Genomic DNA, 15,352 nt, shown 5'->3' with positions numbered 1-15,352 from the left:
CGAGAAAAAGACGAGAAGTTCTAACTTAGATCTTACTGGTAAAGCATCGATTATTAATTGCACTATATATTGGAATTCAACTCTACTTAGGATAAATCACGGAAAGGGTGAAAGGTGGTAGAACCAGTATTGTTTGGGGAGGTACCACTGACACACCTGATTCTAACGTACGCGAAGCAGTTTGTTTCGGTATTAAGATGTGGATGTCGGCTGACTTACGAGCATAAATGAGACAAATATTTTAGTCTTCAAGAGTGCCAATGCATCTGTGATCGTCTTCTGGTAGAACTTGTGTTCTGTGCTAGTTACAGATGTCTACAGGCGGCATTGACTCACTATCAGGTGAACTGCACGTTCGTTGTACATTGTCCCGGTTCGATCCCCAGCCCCACAGATTTCTAAATGATGGATTAAGATTTCTGTTTCTGTGTCTTGGTTTTTGTGTATTTGTCTCTGTGTGTGTTCATAGCTCCCACGATACAGGGAATCCTAGTGTGAGGCTGTGAGTGAAGAAAACGTTTTTTTTTTAATCGTATAAAATAGTATAAAAGTACCCGTATCAGTTGCAATACCGTAAGCTTATACCGAACCATCAAAGTTGATCCTTTCGTTTTGTCCGTCCGTCCCGCAATACATTCACGTTTTGTTTTTCAGTTCCAGTGGCACGTGTCGATTTGTACAAGATAAATGAACCATTGTGTCGCAAACAATAAGGCTTGGAGCCGTGTCCATAATTCTTGCGGTAAAACCGATGATATAAAACTAACGGGTTTTATAATTACTTGACACGTGTGTCAGTGCACCATAACAGTTTGATAGAGGATCCAAGTTTTAACTTCGGCTAGGTAGATAATTAAATTAATTTTCGTTTTGAATAATTTTTTATCTGATTATTATCTTAAAAGACCTGAATCTGAGTAGCATTTTCGGTCTAAATTAGTTTATTTTTTTATAGTAATATAGGCGTAGCAGACGAGCTTGCAGTCTACCTGATGGTAAGTGGCTACTGTCACCCGTATTATATTATGCCACATATTACTGTGATGGGTAAAGTAATGTGTGAATGTAGAAAGCGTTAGGTATTACTATATATAACTTATTACAGGTCCACTAGTGGGCAACTAGTGGACTTATGCTCATAGTTCACTAGACTGGCTTGTTAGTTGCGTGATAGACTACGGCTTAAGAATGCCCCTATTTCGTTGTTCTATGTAGCCAATAGAAAAATATTTATTTGATGCCAATGATATTTAAAACAATAGATGTGTTACCTGCTCATTAATTAACACAAACATTGAGCTAACAATGTGTAATGGTAAATATTCTAGGCATTGCCGATAAGACGAAACTAGAACGTGACATTGTATTTTTTTTAATCTTTGATTTATTTAGCTATCCGTTTGTTTAAAACGTTTAAGCGTCAAACGTGACCGTTTCTCAAACAGGTATTCATACATTGTATATAAAGGTGGTAGAGTCCTAACAACTTAGTCTTCAGGGGTAGCTACACTTCTGATCCTCGAATTATTTTCTAAGGTTGATTGCAGATAAACATTGGCGGGGCTTGCAATTTATCAGGTGGATAAGTCGTTTGCTATTTGCACCATATACTCGTAAGACGTAGGTGTAGTAAAAGTTAAAAGATGGATCCATATAAAGGTCCATAAATGTCACGCTTATTCATTCATATTTATCTACAGAGGATACATTAAATTTTGAAAGGTTAGTTTAATATTAGAAGTTATTTTGTATGAAGGAGGAAACCCGGATCGCTTCGGGCATATTTACTAGTCACTCTTTTTTGTTAAAATGTTAAGAAGTATGCCTGAGATATGTATCTGATTTACATACTACATAAACATACAAAAAATATTTGGTAACATGAAAGAAATCTGCAGGTAAATTTCGAAGGCACGTGCACTTCCACCTCGGCTATTTCTGCCTGATGTCTGCAGCGTTAAGAGTTTATATGCTTGACTGGTGTGGTAAGGGAGAGATTATGTATAACGAGATGATGTTAACAATTTTTTTCAACTATACTCCAATGACCAGTGTTCGAAAATTTGAAATGTACACCTGTTGTTAATCTAACCAATTTTTGCCTACTGAATATAAAAAATTACAACCCGCGTGGCGGAGCGGTCACCATACCGGTCTGACGCGCAAAGGGTTCCGGGTTCGATCCCCGGCCAGACAGATATCTGAATGATGAATTTAGATATCTGTTCTGGGTCTGGGTGTTTTTGTCTTCGTCTTTGTGTGTGTCCATGGCAACCACAATACAGGGAATCCTAGTGTGGGGCTGTGAGTGTAGAAAGCGTTTATTTATTTATTTATTTAAATAATCATAAATTATCAACTATTGGTTATCATTTATTATTTATAACAGGGGTAATTCCTCAGAGGGACCGATATATTTACTGTCTTGTCAATATTTACCTACTTATATGTATAAGTAAAGATATGTGCCATATCTTGTACATTCCTTCCTTTACTTATAAATATTGAATTATAAGAGGATTTATGTTTAGGAGTTTAAGAGGATTTATTTATATTCAGAGGGTATGCAACGTTCCATTTTTGGGCACTTAATCATGTTCAAATTTTGATGCCAGAGGTGACCCTTTTCTGTCGTCGATAGGCATAACGTTACATGATTGAATACATAATGTGATACTTTAACGTAGATTTAAGAAAGGGTAGAGTGAAAAAAGTATTTTTATTTCATATTAAAAGGTTTGAAAGGTACCACGTTTCGGTGGTGGCATCTGTGATCGGCTTAAGGTAGTTGTATATTGAGGTTGGATTTAGATGCCCAAGGGCGGCAGTGACCACTTAATATAGCAAAAATACAAAAAATCAGCAGGTATACATTTTTTCCTCATTTTAGTTGGGACGTCTAAGTAGCTATGACACATGTTAAGATACATATAATGTAAAAACCTATTTACTTGGTTTTGGGATATGAACCTCGATAAAACAACACTCAAAATTAGCCGAATTTGAAATCCCATGAGTAATCGTTACATATTAAAATTATAATTCCGCAATAGTCCAAAATCGTAATTAGTAGCAATGTTCAGTTTCATAATTCAGGTCAGAAAAAATAGTGCCGTTCGAAATAAGGCCCTGCGAGTGGAGCCACAGGCAGAACTAGTATGTAATTAAAATCTGAACTACATAATCTATAACAGCCTTTAAAGCAATCACTTATTGTTTTATAATGACAAAACCTAGCATCAACTATCAAAGGGTATCGTGAACCTAGACTTAGGCATTAAAAGTTCCGTAATAACTAGCTATCGTTCCTTTGTGATGCTGAGACGTTGATAGTTGATAGCTGATCTTAGTTTAATGACTAAGATGCACCTTTGTTTTACCCTTAAGTTTTCAACCCTAAATAACTGTTTTCTGTCTTAATTTTGGGATTATTATTATTCTCTAAATAAGAAACTTAGTTAACAAACCTTATCAAGATGTTTTTGGAATCTTTTACAATCTTAAGTGTCTTATTTGGTTCAAAATATGTTCTTGGAACAAAGTTCTTTAATGTGACAGGTGGTAGAACCATTTGTGGTTCGACTCCGGTGGCATCACCGCCACACTTATGTCTGCAGTAGCAGCAGTTTTAAATGCTGTGATAGATGGGCATCTGTTTTCAATTCCAAACAATTGAGCCAGTAGTGGTGCCATACCCATCCAAACTTGCCACTCGGTTGCTTCACTTTTTACTTTGGGAATCGATAAGTCGCCAAACATTGACTTCTGTGTATGTAAATACCTAACATAATGTAGTAATGTGTTGTATGTTTACAATTAATTTTGAATAATCCGTTCTCGGTATTGACAGAGACAATTCAGTTTAATTCCCTGAAACTGATAAACATTAGAACATTAACATTAATCTGAGAAACTTGTTGTTTCTAAGTCGGTAATCTGTTTAACGTACGTGATTTTGATTTAGCACACAAAAGCTATATATATATTTAAGTTTACTGTACCACTTGTAGAGTATTTTAATATAATTATGTTTGCATATATGTACTGTAATTACTTAACTTTAATTATGAAAATACCTACAGTTTCATTTTTAGTAACGCTATATTGTTTTTCATATTTCGCAGAAAACCCTTTCATTTGATACCCATATCATCTTATATACAAAATTCTCGTGTAACAATGTTAGTTACTGTACTCCTCCGAAACGGCTTTACTGATTTTCACCAAATTTTATATGCATATTCAGTAGGTCTGAGTAGGCCTATTTTTATTACCCCTAAGTGATAAGGGTTGTCCACCCTTAACATTTTATTCATTTATATGGCAACACAACGTTTGCCGGGTCAGCTAGTATTACATAAAAATAATTGCTCTGCCATCTTGCAGCATCCGCTATGCTATGCTATTCATCACACATTCTCATCCAAATCAAACGAGTATGCAAAAATTTCGCTCAATCGGTTAGGGTCAACTAATTTAAAAAAAAAATAACAAAATAATTTAAATAAAAACTTTGTAACAAGAATTATTAGAAAAAACTACTTTATTGTTATTGTTCAGTAGTTTTTCGGAAATAACATAAACATGAAATTAAATTACTTAAGCCCATATAAAAGGTCCCGGACTTACCGTGAAGATCTTTGCCATAGGTTGACCGAAATAAACAAATTTACCCTTTTCTCTACCTGAATAGGGTATTTTGAAAATCCTATAAGGTAAGGATCAGCGAATTAGAGAGTTTTTGGATGGATCATTTTGAAAAATGGAAGATACATAATTTTTCGTTAAGTGTATTATAATTAAAATATTTTCATTTCGAAAGTAATACATGTTTATTTAATTATTTATTTGCCAAGAAATATAATATTAATTCATGTTGAGCAAAGAAAAATATTATGAGAAAGGATAATATGTAGGACATTTTGGGAAAAGGACACTACGAGCTTAAACTGTGATTAAAATTCGGAGTCTGTAAATTAATAAATTTAATATTAACTATTAATTGTATAATAATTTAAAGTACAAATATTGATATTACTATTAAATTAAACTATAGGAGAAGTCATTTCCAAACATTTAATTTTTACAGAAAAGAGCCGACGTTCAGTTAATTACATTTCCATAATTGTCTCAAACATTAACTATAAAAGCTAATTAGTTTTAAGGAACTAATTAAGACAGTTATTTCCTCTAAATCTGTATAAAGCCTTTATAAAATCGTTTACACACTTCTAACTGGCAACACTGTGGAGTTGACAAGTAAATTAAGGCCTATTGTGTCAAGTTTTTCCGGAAAATTGGCGAAAAAATATTTCAACCCTTTGATGTCAACGTTTGAAAGCATTTATTTTCGGGAGAAAATTTTATTGTATGGGTGAGCTTTTGATAGACTTTTACAGTCAAAGTTTTTGTTTTAGGGCTTTACAATGCCCATGGGCGCTCGTGACCGCGTATTTATTTGAAAAAATTAAAATAAAGTATTTTGATTACTACCGTATTAAACTAAGACATATTTACGCATGTTAATAATAAAGCTATCCAATTATTTACCTGCCAGATCGACATCTGAAAGTTTTGAAGGTCGTAGAACCCTTTGTGGTTTGACTCCGGCAGCACCACCGCCACACCTATTTCTGCCTAATAACAGCAGCGAGCGCTGTTGTTTTCTGGGTTGAAAGGTGTGATAAGGGAGTCATACTTTTCGTAGGTGTTTCAGCTTAGTCCTCAGAGGTAGCGTGACATCTGTGGCCGACTTCTTGTAGTAACATCTAATCTTATCTGGGATTAATTATAGATGTCCATGGCCGGTAATAGCTAAATAGCATTAGATGGGCTGCATGCTCATCTGTTACTCCTACATTATATAAAAAGGAAAAAAATAATATTCACACTAGACCTTGTCAAATTTCGATCTATAGTAGCGTAAAAAGTGGAATGGATTGATTATTAATTACGAGCGTTACCCGTTAAAAATATGAACATGAAAATTATATAGAATAAAAAAATGGATTGCTTAAAAAATATATAGACATAATTTAGAGGAATCCAACGACATGATACATACCGACATACACACGCTCGAAAAACATTAAATGTAAAACTCAAGGGTTAGGTTAGGTTACCTACATGGACTCAAAATTTAAAGAAAATGTATGTATAACCAAGGATGTACATACTTTATTATCAACAGTTCTTAAAATAATTATATTGACCTCGCGACAAGTGAATTCTCCTATGCCGTAAATCGAAACAATTGACTTATGCTTAAGGAATAGTGTCAAAACATTGTTCGACGTAACTTGAAACGACGTAAGTCGAAGACTGCCTGTACTTTATATAAGCTTCTACCTATATCTCTCTCTAATCAAGTTCTTTAAACCAGATTACAGCAGCGCTTTACATTGCTGTTATTATGCGGAAATAGATGTAGTAGTGGATTCCTAAAAAAGCAGTGATAGCCTACGGGTTAAGAAATGCGGCCTGTCGATCGAGGGGACCGAGGTTCAAATCCCAGGCACGCATCTCTGATTTCCAAATTTATGTGCGTATTAGAAATTAATTATCACTTGCTTAAACGGTGAAGGAAAACATCATGAGGAAACCTGCATACCTGAGCTTTTATAAAAAAAAAACTTAAAGGTAAGTCTATCATTCCGCGCTTTGCCAGCGCGGTGGACTATGGCCTAATCGTTCTCGTTGTAAGAGGACACCCGTGCCCAGCAGTGGGACAGTAATGGGTCGATGATGAGTGGCTTCCTTAGTCTATTCACGTTTCTACCATATTTACAATAGTGAAATAAACTTACTCAAAAAACAATGTTAGTAACTTCAAAGGAATTTAGTAGAAAAAACTTTGTCTAGCTCTTCCTTTGTTTTTAGGATCTTAAATAAAACATTAATTAACTGAATTAATCTCTAGAATCATAAAGCTACCTGTCTGGTCCCTCGTGCAACCATTTTTTATATGAATAAAATATGAACATCCAATTAATTAAGGCCTGTTTTCCTTGATTATTTTCACTTTAATGCATATTTAAGTGAGTGGATAAACTTTTTTATGGAATCTTTAAGGTGGTATGTATGATACCAGTATTCGACCATCGAGTATGAGTTTTTACGTTTTGTCAAAAATGACTGTTTTTGTTTTTGTTTGCGTATTTCCCATATATTTCCAATCAGTTCTGATACAATCCGCTTGGGGCGCTGATTGGAAATGTAAAGGCAAATACGTAAACAAATACCAAAACAGTCATTTCTGTAAAAACGTAAAAACTCATATTAAGGGTCCAGGTAGGAGCCACTATCTGTATGTTACTTGAATGAAGTAGTTCTTGCGTTTCAGTCTTGATACACTCTTGTTGCCAGTTGACTTACTTATGAGGTCTTAGTCCTTGGGAGTGAGAACGCATTTGTGATCAGGTTCAGATAGAAACCTTGTTCTATATAAAATTAGGTAAAAATGACCATTGGCAACAGTTACTTCTTACCACTTCTTATTTATCGGTATAATGTCAGCTGGCAACAAGAATACTTTAGAATTCTGCCCACCGTACTATGAATTTTCATAATGTTAGTAAAATCTTAACAGTTTGACGATCCGCGTGGCAGAACTGTCACCACTCGGTGGACAAGCAGTGGTTCTATGTTCGATCCCAGGTCAGCCAGATCTAAACAATGAATTTAGATTTGTTTTAGATCTGAGTATTTGTATAGTCATCTTTATATAGGGTTATGAGTGCCAAAAGCTTTATTTATTTAAATAAATGAGGTCACATTTAATTCTCTTCAAACTCCATATAGTTTCCAATAAAGACCAAAGTGCTACGAAATATCGGAATTAATTTTCACCGTCAATATCAAGTAATTAATGTTTAATTAACGCCCCATTCTTAATCGCTTTTTCGCGCCGGATAAAAGGGTTTGCGGGGTAAAAAGGTTAAAAAATATATCCGTGTCAATCTCTTTGTTGGCGAAATTATGAATCAATTTCAGGTTAAAAGTTACGGAACCGTGTAATAAATGCAGATTTATGTTTTTTTTTTATCTTTTATTTATATTTCGTGTCAAATGTTATTATTACGAGATTCTATTAAACTTGTTGTGTTTGTGGGGGTCATATTTTGCAACTGTATTTTACAATAGTTAACCCCCACCAATTAAGCTGAAGCTTACACGTTTAGTATGGAATGTTTGGATGTCAATGTATGATCACACATTCGCGATAATTATGCAAAAACATACCTACACCTTTAGTTTGGATGACATCGCATGATAAGCTCAGTGACGTCATTCTATATCCAATATGGTGGACGCCCTAAGATGATAGACCGATCATATTTATGTACCGAAGTATTTTCCGAAATAAAAATACAAAAAACATTATCAGACAATATTTTTAAAAACTTTTTAAATATTATTTATTTTTGTACCAGGGTGTCTCATCTTACATCCGTATACAATATTACGATTTATTTAGTTTGAAAACCGGTAGTTCAGGAATTTGTAAAGAATTTCTTATGTTAGGTAGAAGAGCATTAGAAAGATTTTTCAACAATCAAAGGACTAAGTAAACCTGAAATTGTGAATGAGACTCTACAAATAAAAGAGGTATATTAACATTACGCCAATCTCATCTCATCATAAATACGTCAATACGTCACTTCATCTCGAAAATATCAAATCTTTATCAGAAAATACGATCAGATTTCGATGGTAGTTTTTTAAAGGTCATTGTGGGTATCAGGTATTTTCTTACAAATAGGCTTTAATGATTTGTAAATCTATTTTGATAAGGGATCATTGGCTTATCGCAGTTTATTATTAGATCTAGGGTTAACACACTGAAAAGTGAAAATCATTATTTGTATTCAAAGGCGCTTAACTATATATAGCACTAAGTATATAAAATATTTAATATCTATTTAAGTTATACCTATTATATAGTCTTACTAGGGGCTTTTAGTAGGCAGTGATAGCCTAGTGGTTTGAGATTTGGTTCCTTGATCAGGCGGTCTGGGATTCGCATCCCAGGAGATTTTTTAAATTTGTATCTTTGTTATCACTCCCATAACATCGAAGAAAAATGACTGTTTTAATCATAGATTAGTAAAGATTACTCACTCCTAAAAATGTAACCAGTTTTGACAATTGTAATTGTCACTGTCATCTATCAAAATATTAAAAAAATGTAGTTTTTAGATCATGTACGAATGAAACGATATTTCTCCGCACTTTTTCTTCGATTTCGTGTTTGTGCACCACTTAACTACACATGTCGACATTGTTCCGCGTAAATTACACCATGACAGCCATTAAATGGCAGACACATTGGTTAGTCGTTTAAGCCATTTAATGGTATCCTGCAATTACAAGGGGGTGAGATATCTATACTTATCTATGGATTTAATACAAAACGTTCTTAAAGGTGTGTGAAGTCTACCAATTTGGACTTAGTCTGGTGAACTATATGACCTAATTATCTCTCATTTTGAGAGGTTCATATGGAATAATAATTGTTATACGACGACTTAACAAACATTTACTAAATAGATCCAGAAATAATTCAAACAGACCTGAAGGCTCTTTCAAATTAATTATCTTGGAAGCGTAATAGCACCATTGTCACCACAGAAATGTGTTTGTCATACGTCATAACTCATACTATTCTGGGAATACTTTTCACAAGCGTACATAAATATGCTAGACATTTCCAACTACAGGTACCAACTGAAGCAAAACATGTGGCTAATTAAATTTTTAACCCTATTTGTTGCCGTAAAAGCTGTGATAAAATAAAAATAAAAAAGCCCTTTATTCCTTACATTAATATTATATAAAATACACATGCATTATTTATTTCATTGTTTTGTTATTAAAAGTTTTTATTTACGTTTAGCATACTGATATTTTAACATTTGTTTATTAATTTATAAATTAATTAATTATAATAAATTGTAATAAATATTATTACATTATTTATTACAATTTATTATCAAGCTGTGATATTACAAAGCTGTGATAGTGACAATTAAATCTCGTTTTCTCAATCGGTCCCCGGTTACAATTCCAGGATCCGATTTTATGAAGTTATGTGCGTATTAAAACATCGTGAGGAAACCTAAGCGTCTGAAGTTTTTGAAAGGCATAGTTTAGTAAAGATACTTCGCCGCCTTAAAATTGAATGAAACCGCAAAAGGCTGATTTGTCAGTTATTTTTTGAATTCTTGACAATTAAAAACATTTTTAGAGAAAATAACTAATACTGCGTGATTTACATAATAATTAAATAAGTATATCAAATATTTTGGGGACATTTTAGCACGGAGACGTGGCAAAACTTTTTTACGCTACTATGTATTTCAATTCTTCAAAAATACTTACATTTTTTTGTTAGGATCTTTACTAATCTATGGAAAAAGTTCGCAAAGTGTAAAGTGTATCATTTCGTATTTGGCCAGCGAGGTGGATCTAAAGCTCTATCACTCCAATCTGTGATCCGTGACCGGATCAGATCCGTGCCGTGGGAGTCGGACTGTAATGAGTTGACGATAACCCTAATTGAAGTAACGTGTGGGTGGCATTATCTCGTATTAAGAACAAAAAATGGCGTGATCCGAAATATCGTAATATGATATTAGCAATAAATGCCTAGAAGTATTCCACTTAATAAACTGTACCTAATAATACAAAGTTCATAGTGGACTCATTATTTCGGAGGAACCATTAATTCCCACGCCATTTTTGTGTTGTAATGGCAGTGCTATGTTCTGGTTTAAAGGTGGTAAGTGAGAGACTCGTACGTGAGACTTTCTTAGTCTTCAACGAGAACCAATTTCCTGATTGATTCTGAGACATTTTTCAGTATTCAGATCTGCTAGGAGTCGATTATGGACATTGACATTGAACAATGACTTACCATCATATTAGAGATGATATGAAGCCATGAAGTCTATTTATCAATCCATAATTTTCCAAGATGACAGAATTGATTTAGAAATATAAAACACGAATTTATAAATAATTAGCTTGACAGGTGATCCACAAAACAAAACAGAACAAAACCGAAAAACAAAACAAGGGGTACTACAGGTAACAAAAAAGGTTGAGAACCTATTTTAATCATATAAAAACACTAACTAGAAATGCTTCACTAAACCACGTACGGAAGACATACGATGCATAGTTAATTTACATATAACTAAGATAACTGCAGATTAAACCTGTTGGTCAGTAAACTCATTAAACTATGTTGCGTTATCCGGGAAAAGTAGTTAATTTGTCATGGGAATTTTAATATTCAAACACACAAAATTAGTTAGGAAAACTAAATATGAACGTGTAATATTAAAGTTTGAGTGACATCAAAAACTGTACAAACTATCCGTATAAAGCATTAAAAATAGCTTTTATTTTAGTTTTAGAGTTCCTCTTATTTCTGATTTGACTGCGACAATGTTAATGTTAGCTAGCTGACCCGGAAAACGTTGTGTTGCCATATGTATCAAAAAATGTTAAGGATGAACAACCCTTATCACTTAGGGGTATGAAAAATAGTAGCCGATTCTCAGACCTACTGAATATGCATATAAAATTTGGTGTAAATCGGTAAAGCCGTTTCGGAGGAGTACGGTAACTAACAGTGTGACACAAGAATTTTATATATAAGATTAAGAATGATTACTTAACTTACATATGAGGTGGCCATCTAAGGCCCTAAGCATCTATATATTAATATCAATCTAATCTATTTAAATCTTCGACAAATATAAATCTGCAAATGTCTAGTATGAACAAACATGTAAAATTTCGATCTTTAGTAAGCAAAACATTGGATTGATTGTTTATTAATAACGGGCCTTAGTCTATTAATAACCTAGCTACCTACCTAACTTTATTAATAACCTTTTTCAATGTTTGTTTGTTTAGTAGCTATTGACGATAATAGAATTTCAATCACTGAGCGAACATTACTATTTTTAAATGCGGTTTATGAGGAAACTTTTAATTAAATATTATTTTAACCAATGGCTTTTTATTCAATGGATTTCTTCGTGACTGGGTTATTCAGAGGTGAGACGCCCTACAAACTCCAAAGACTGGAACTAGGACGAAAAGCAGCCCTATTGGGACTGATTTATATGATTAAACAGCGTAAAAATATAGTTTAACTTTTTTATGATATATAATATATAAGTAGTTAACTAGCATACCGCCCATCTGATGGTAAGTAAGTCTGATGGCACCTGTAATCAAATCTTGATTGGATTAGATTCCTAAATGAGGTTGATAACAGTTGCGTTGCTTTCCCTAAGAACTAAATGGGGAGGTATGTATGTCTCCCTCGGAAAAGTATGTCTCCCTTGGCACACTTTTCAAACCAGAACACATATTATTATTATTATATACACAGTGGCGGATTTAAAAATAAGGCTACACAGTAGGCTGTACAGTTTTTGCCGCCCCTGCATCTACAATTGTCATGTTTTAGTTCCCGTTCACACGGTTCCCGTTATTTTTTTTTTGCTCGTCACGCCCGCTTGTGACACGGTTCCCGTTATTTTTTTTCTGCTCCTCACGCCCGCTCGTGACACGGTTCCCGTTTTTTTTTTTTGCTCCTCACGCCCGCTCGTGACACGGCACGTTTAAGGCAAGAACAATTGGGTCCCCAAATTTACCGCCCCAAAAATATAAAACATGCCGCCCTAAGCTGAAGCCTACTCAACCTATTGGTAAATCCGCCACTGTATATACATATTAGGCAGAAATAGGTGTAGCGGTAGTGCCGATGGAGACGAGCCACAAAGGGCTCTACCACCTTCAAAAATACCTCAGAGTAATTGTTTTGATCAATCATTATATTATCAAATTAACACGGATTTCGTATGATAATTTGTGTGACGTCACAATTCATACAGTAATGGATTTGAAGTTACGAATTACGAAAGTTAAGCATAAACGAATTAAAATATTAACAGAATTAATTTATAAAATTTGTTTTGCGAATTCATTATAACAAAGACGTAAAGGAAATTAAATTTTGGCGTTCGAGTCATTGGGAATGGGATTTCGAAAATTACCTACTTACTGGAGCAATTGAAAATATTATCTCCTAGCGTAATTATATTATAAGAGTCGGAATTGTAATCTGTTTAATTTTGAATGGTAACTAAAGAAATCCGGCCAAAAGTCGAAAAGCTCGTTTACAAAATAATAAATAATTAAGAAAGTATAGATAACTGAAAAGCAGTGATAGCCTAGTGGTTAAGAAACTCGGCTTCTCGATCGAGGGGTCCGAAGTTCAAATCCCAGGCACCTCTGATTTTTCAAAGTTATGTGCGTATTAGAAATTAATTATCACTTGCTAAACGCTGAAGGAAAACATCATGAGGAAACCTGCATACCTGAGAGATTTATAAAAAAAATACTCAAAGTTATGTGAAGTCTACCAATACGCACTTGGCCAGCGCGGTGGACTATGGCCTAATCCTTCTCAGTCTGAGAGGAGACCCATGCCCAGCTGTGGGACATAATGGGTTGTAGATGTGATGATGATGAAGAAAGTATATATCCTGGCCATTTATACATACTTTGTTTTTTAATTATTAATTACATATATATTTTTTTAATTATTATTTATATTTTTTGAACTCTCTTTGCGATCCCCGCGCCTCCCATATGGTGACTTTGGACAAAGAATAGCTACTTACACTTTGAAAAATATTGACCTAGACTTTAGAAAGTGCTTTCATTTTTGCCTACAACAGCTTTCGGTTCTAGTTGAAATACTGAGTTAGAAATCCACTATTAATTGTTAGAAATGTTAGAAAGCGGAAAATGTTCATTACTAGACTATTACGAGTAGTATTAGCCAGCTAGTCCCGGTATTTTGAAAAATGAAATGGCTAGAGTTTTCATTGAAAAAAGAGCTGATGAAGACCTTAATGTGTGTTTACAATGCTGGAAGATTATCCAGTAGGAACTAATAGGAAGATATTCTAGGTAATTATGTATTTTTCACTATAATTACAAAAATGCCAAGTGCGAATCGACCTTGTTTTGGAGGGATCAGTATCACCATGAAGTAACATTTTTTTTTCTGTTTATTGCGGCTTTAGTGATACACACTATTAATAGCTCAAAGAGATAGAGCCGTTTGCAAAAAATGCAAACCTCTGATTTTTTAAAGCTATGCGCGTATTAGATGATTTTCACTTGCTATGCTGATGAAGGAAAAAATATCGGAAATGCGAAATGCCAAACTAAAAGTAGTGAAATATAGGGATATATAGTGGTGAGCCGAGACCTGGGCCCAGCTGTGGGTTATAATAGGGTGGTAATGATAGCTTGATATTAAAGAACCAATCAGTAGATATTGTATTATTTCAAAAATCAACGATTATAAAATTAATCAAAAAGTTTGAGTCTTTTTGTACACGACTTTGTTCGTGAAATTTAAGGAACGGAAACTTTTGTACTTAGCTTCTTGTAACATGCTTCATTTCACACTTTCAGGAGTGTTTTCACACTTTCACAGTTTCAAGATTTTATAAAAACGTTAATACAGTTAACGTTAGGTTAACGTTAAGTATGTTAACGTAAAATTAAGTTGATAACCATATTAACCATATTTGCATACAGAAATGGTAAAATAAGAGGATTCTTGTATCTTAGGACAGATTTCACCAGAGTTTTGTACCTTATTTGGCAAATAAAGGTGTTTGATTTGATTTGATACGTATTGGTTTTTTATATTTACCTTAATGCTTGCCAATTAAGATTTTTGTACCTTTAACAAGAAAGGGCTTTCACATAATATTTGAATGCTAGTTCATCTGTTTCAATTTCCAACTTTACTTCATTATCCAGAGCGTTTCAACTTATACCTCAACGGTAGCAATGCATCTGTGGTCATTCTGAGTTTGAGGTCTGTGGCCAACCCACTGGCGTAACTATGGGGTGGAAGGACTGGCAAAATGCCCCGGTCCGCTGGCCGGCGGTGACGGGCCCCGGTTACGAGCTACGAGCTCAAAAGTGTCCAAAAATATGTATCTACACTAATATTATAAAGAGGAAAACTTTGATTGTTTGTTTGGGTGTAATGAATAGGCTCAAAAACTACTGGACCGATTTTAAAAATTCTTTCACCAATCGAAAGCTACATTATCCACGAGTAACATAGGCTATATTTTATATGAAATATATCTGATAAATAGATTTTGAGACGGTACAAAGTTTGCCGGGTCAGCTAATAAGCAAGAAGCAAAAAAATCCCAAATGTTTATACGTACATGTATTGTACATTTGAAAAAAAACGTCGTCGATTTTGCCATGAGCCTCATAAGGCATAGTTACG

At 34.1% G+C, this 15,352-nt stretch overlaps 1 protein-coding gene across 1 annotated transcript in view; it reads right to left on the bottom strand.

Annotated features, from left to right (window-relative positions):
- Positions 1-15,352, bottom strand: part of LOC140757609 (uncharacterized) — a 36,364-nt gene that overhangs the window by 12,569 nt on the left and 8,443 nt on the right. The gene's annotated exons all lie outside the window — the stretch shown is intronic.

The sequence above is a fragment of the Epargyreus clarus genome, unplaced genomic scaffold (assembly GCF_041222505.1).
Source record: "Epargyreus clarus isolate Ecla_fem2 unplaced genomic scaffold, WU_Ecla_fem_2.2 ptg000001l, whole genome shotgun sequence".
Lineage (NCBI taxonomy): Eukaryota > Metazoa > Arthropoda > Insecta > Lepidoptera > Hesperiidae > Epargyreus > Epargyreus clarus.
Note: the sequence above shows the minus strand (reverse complement) of the source record. Positions and strands in the feature narration are given on the sequence as shown.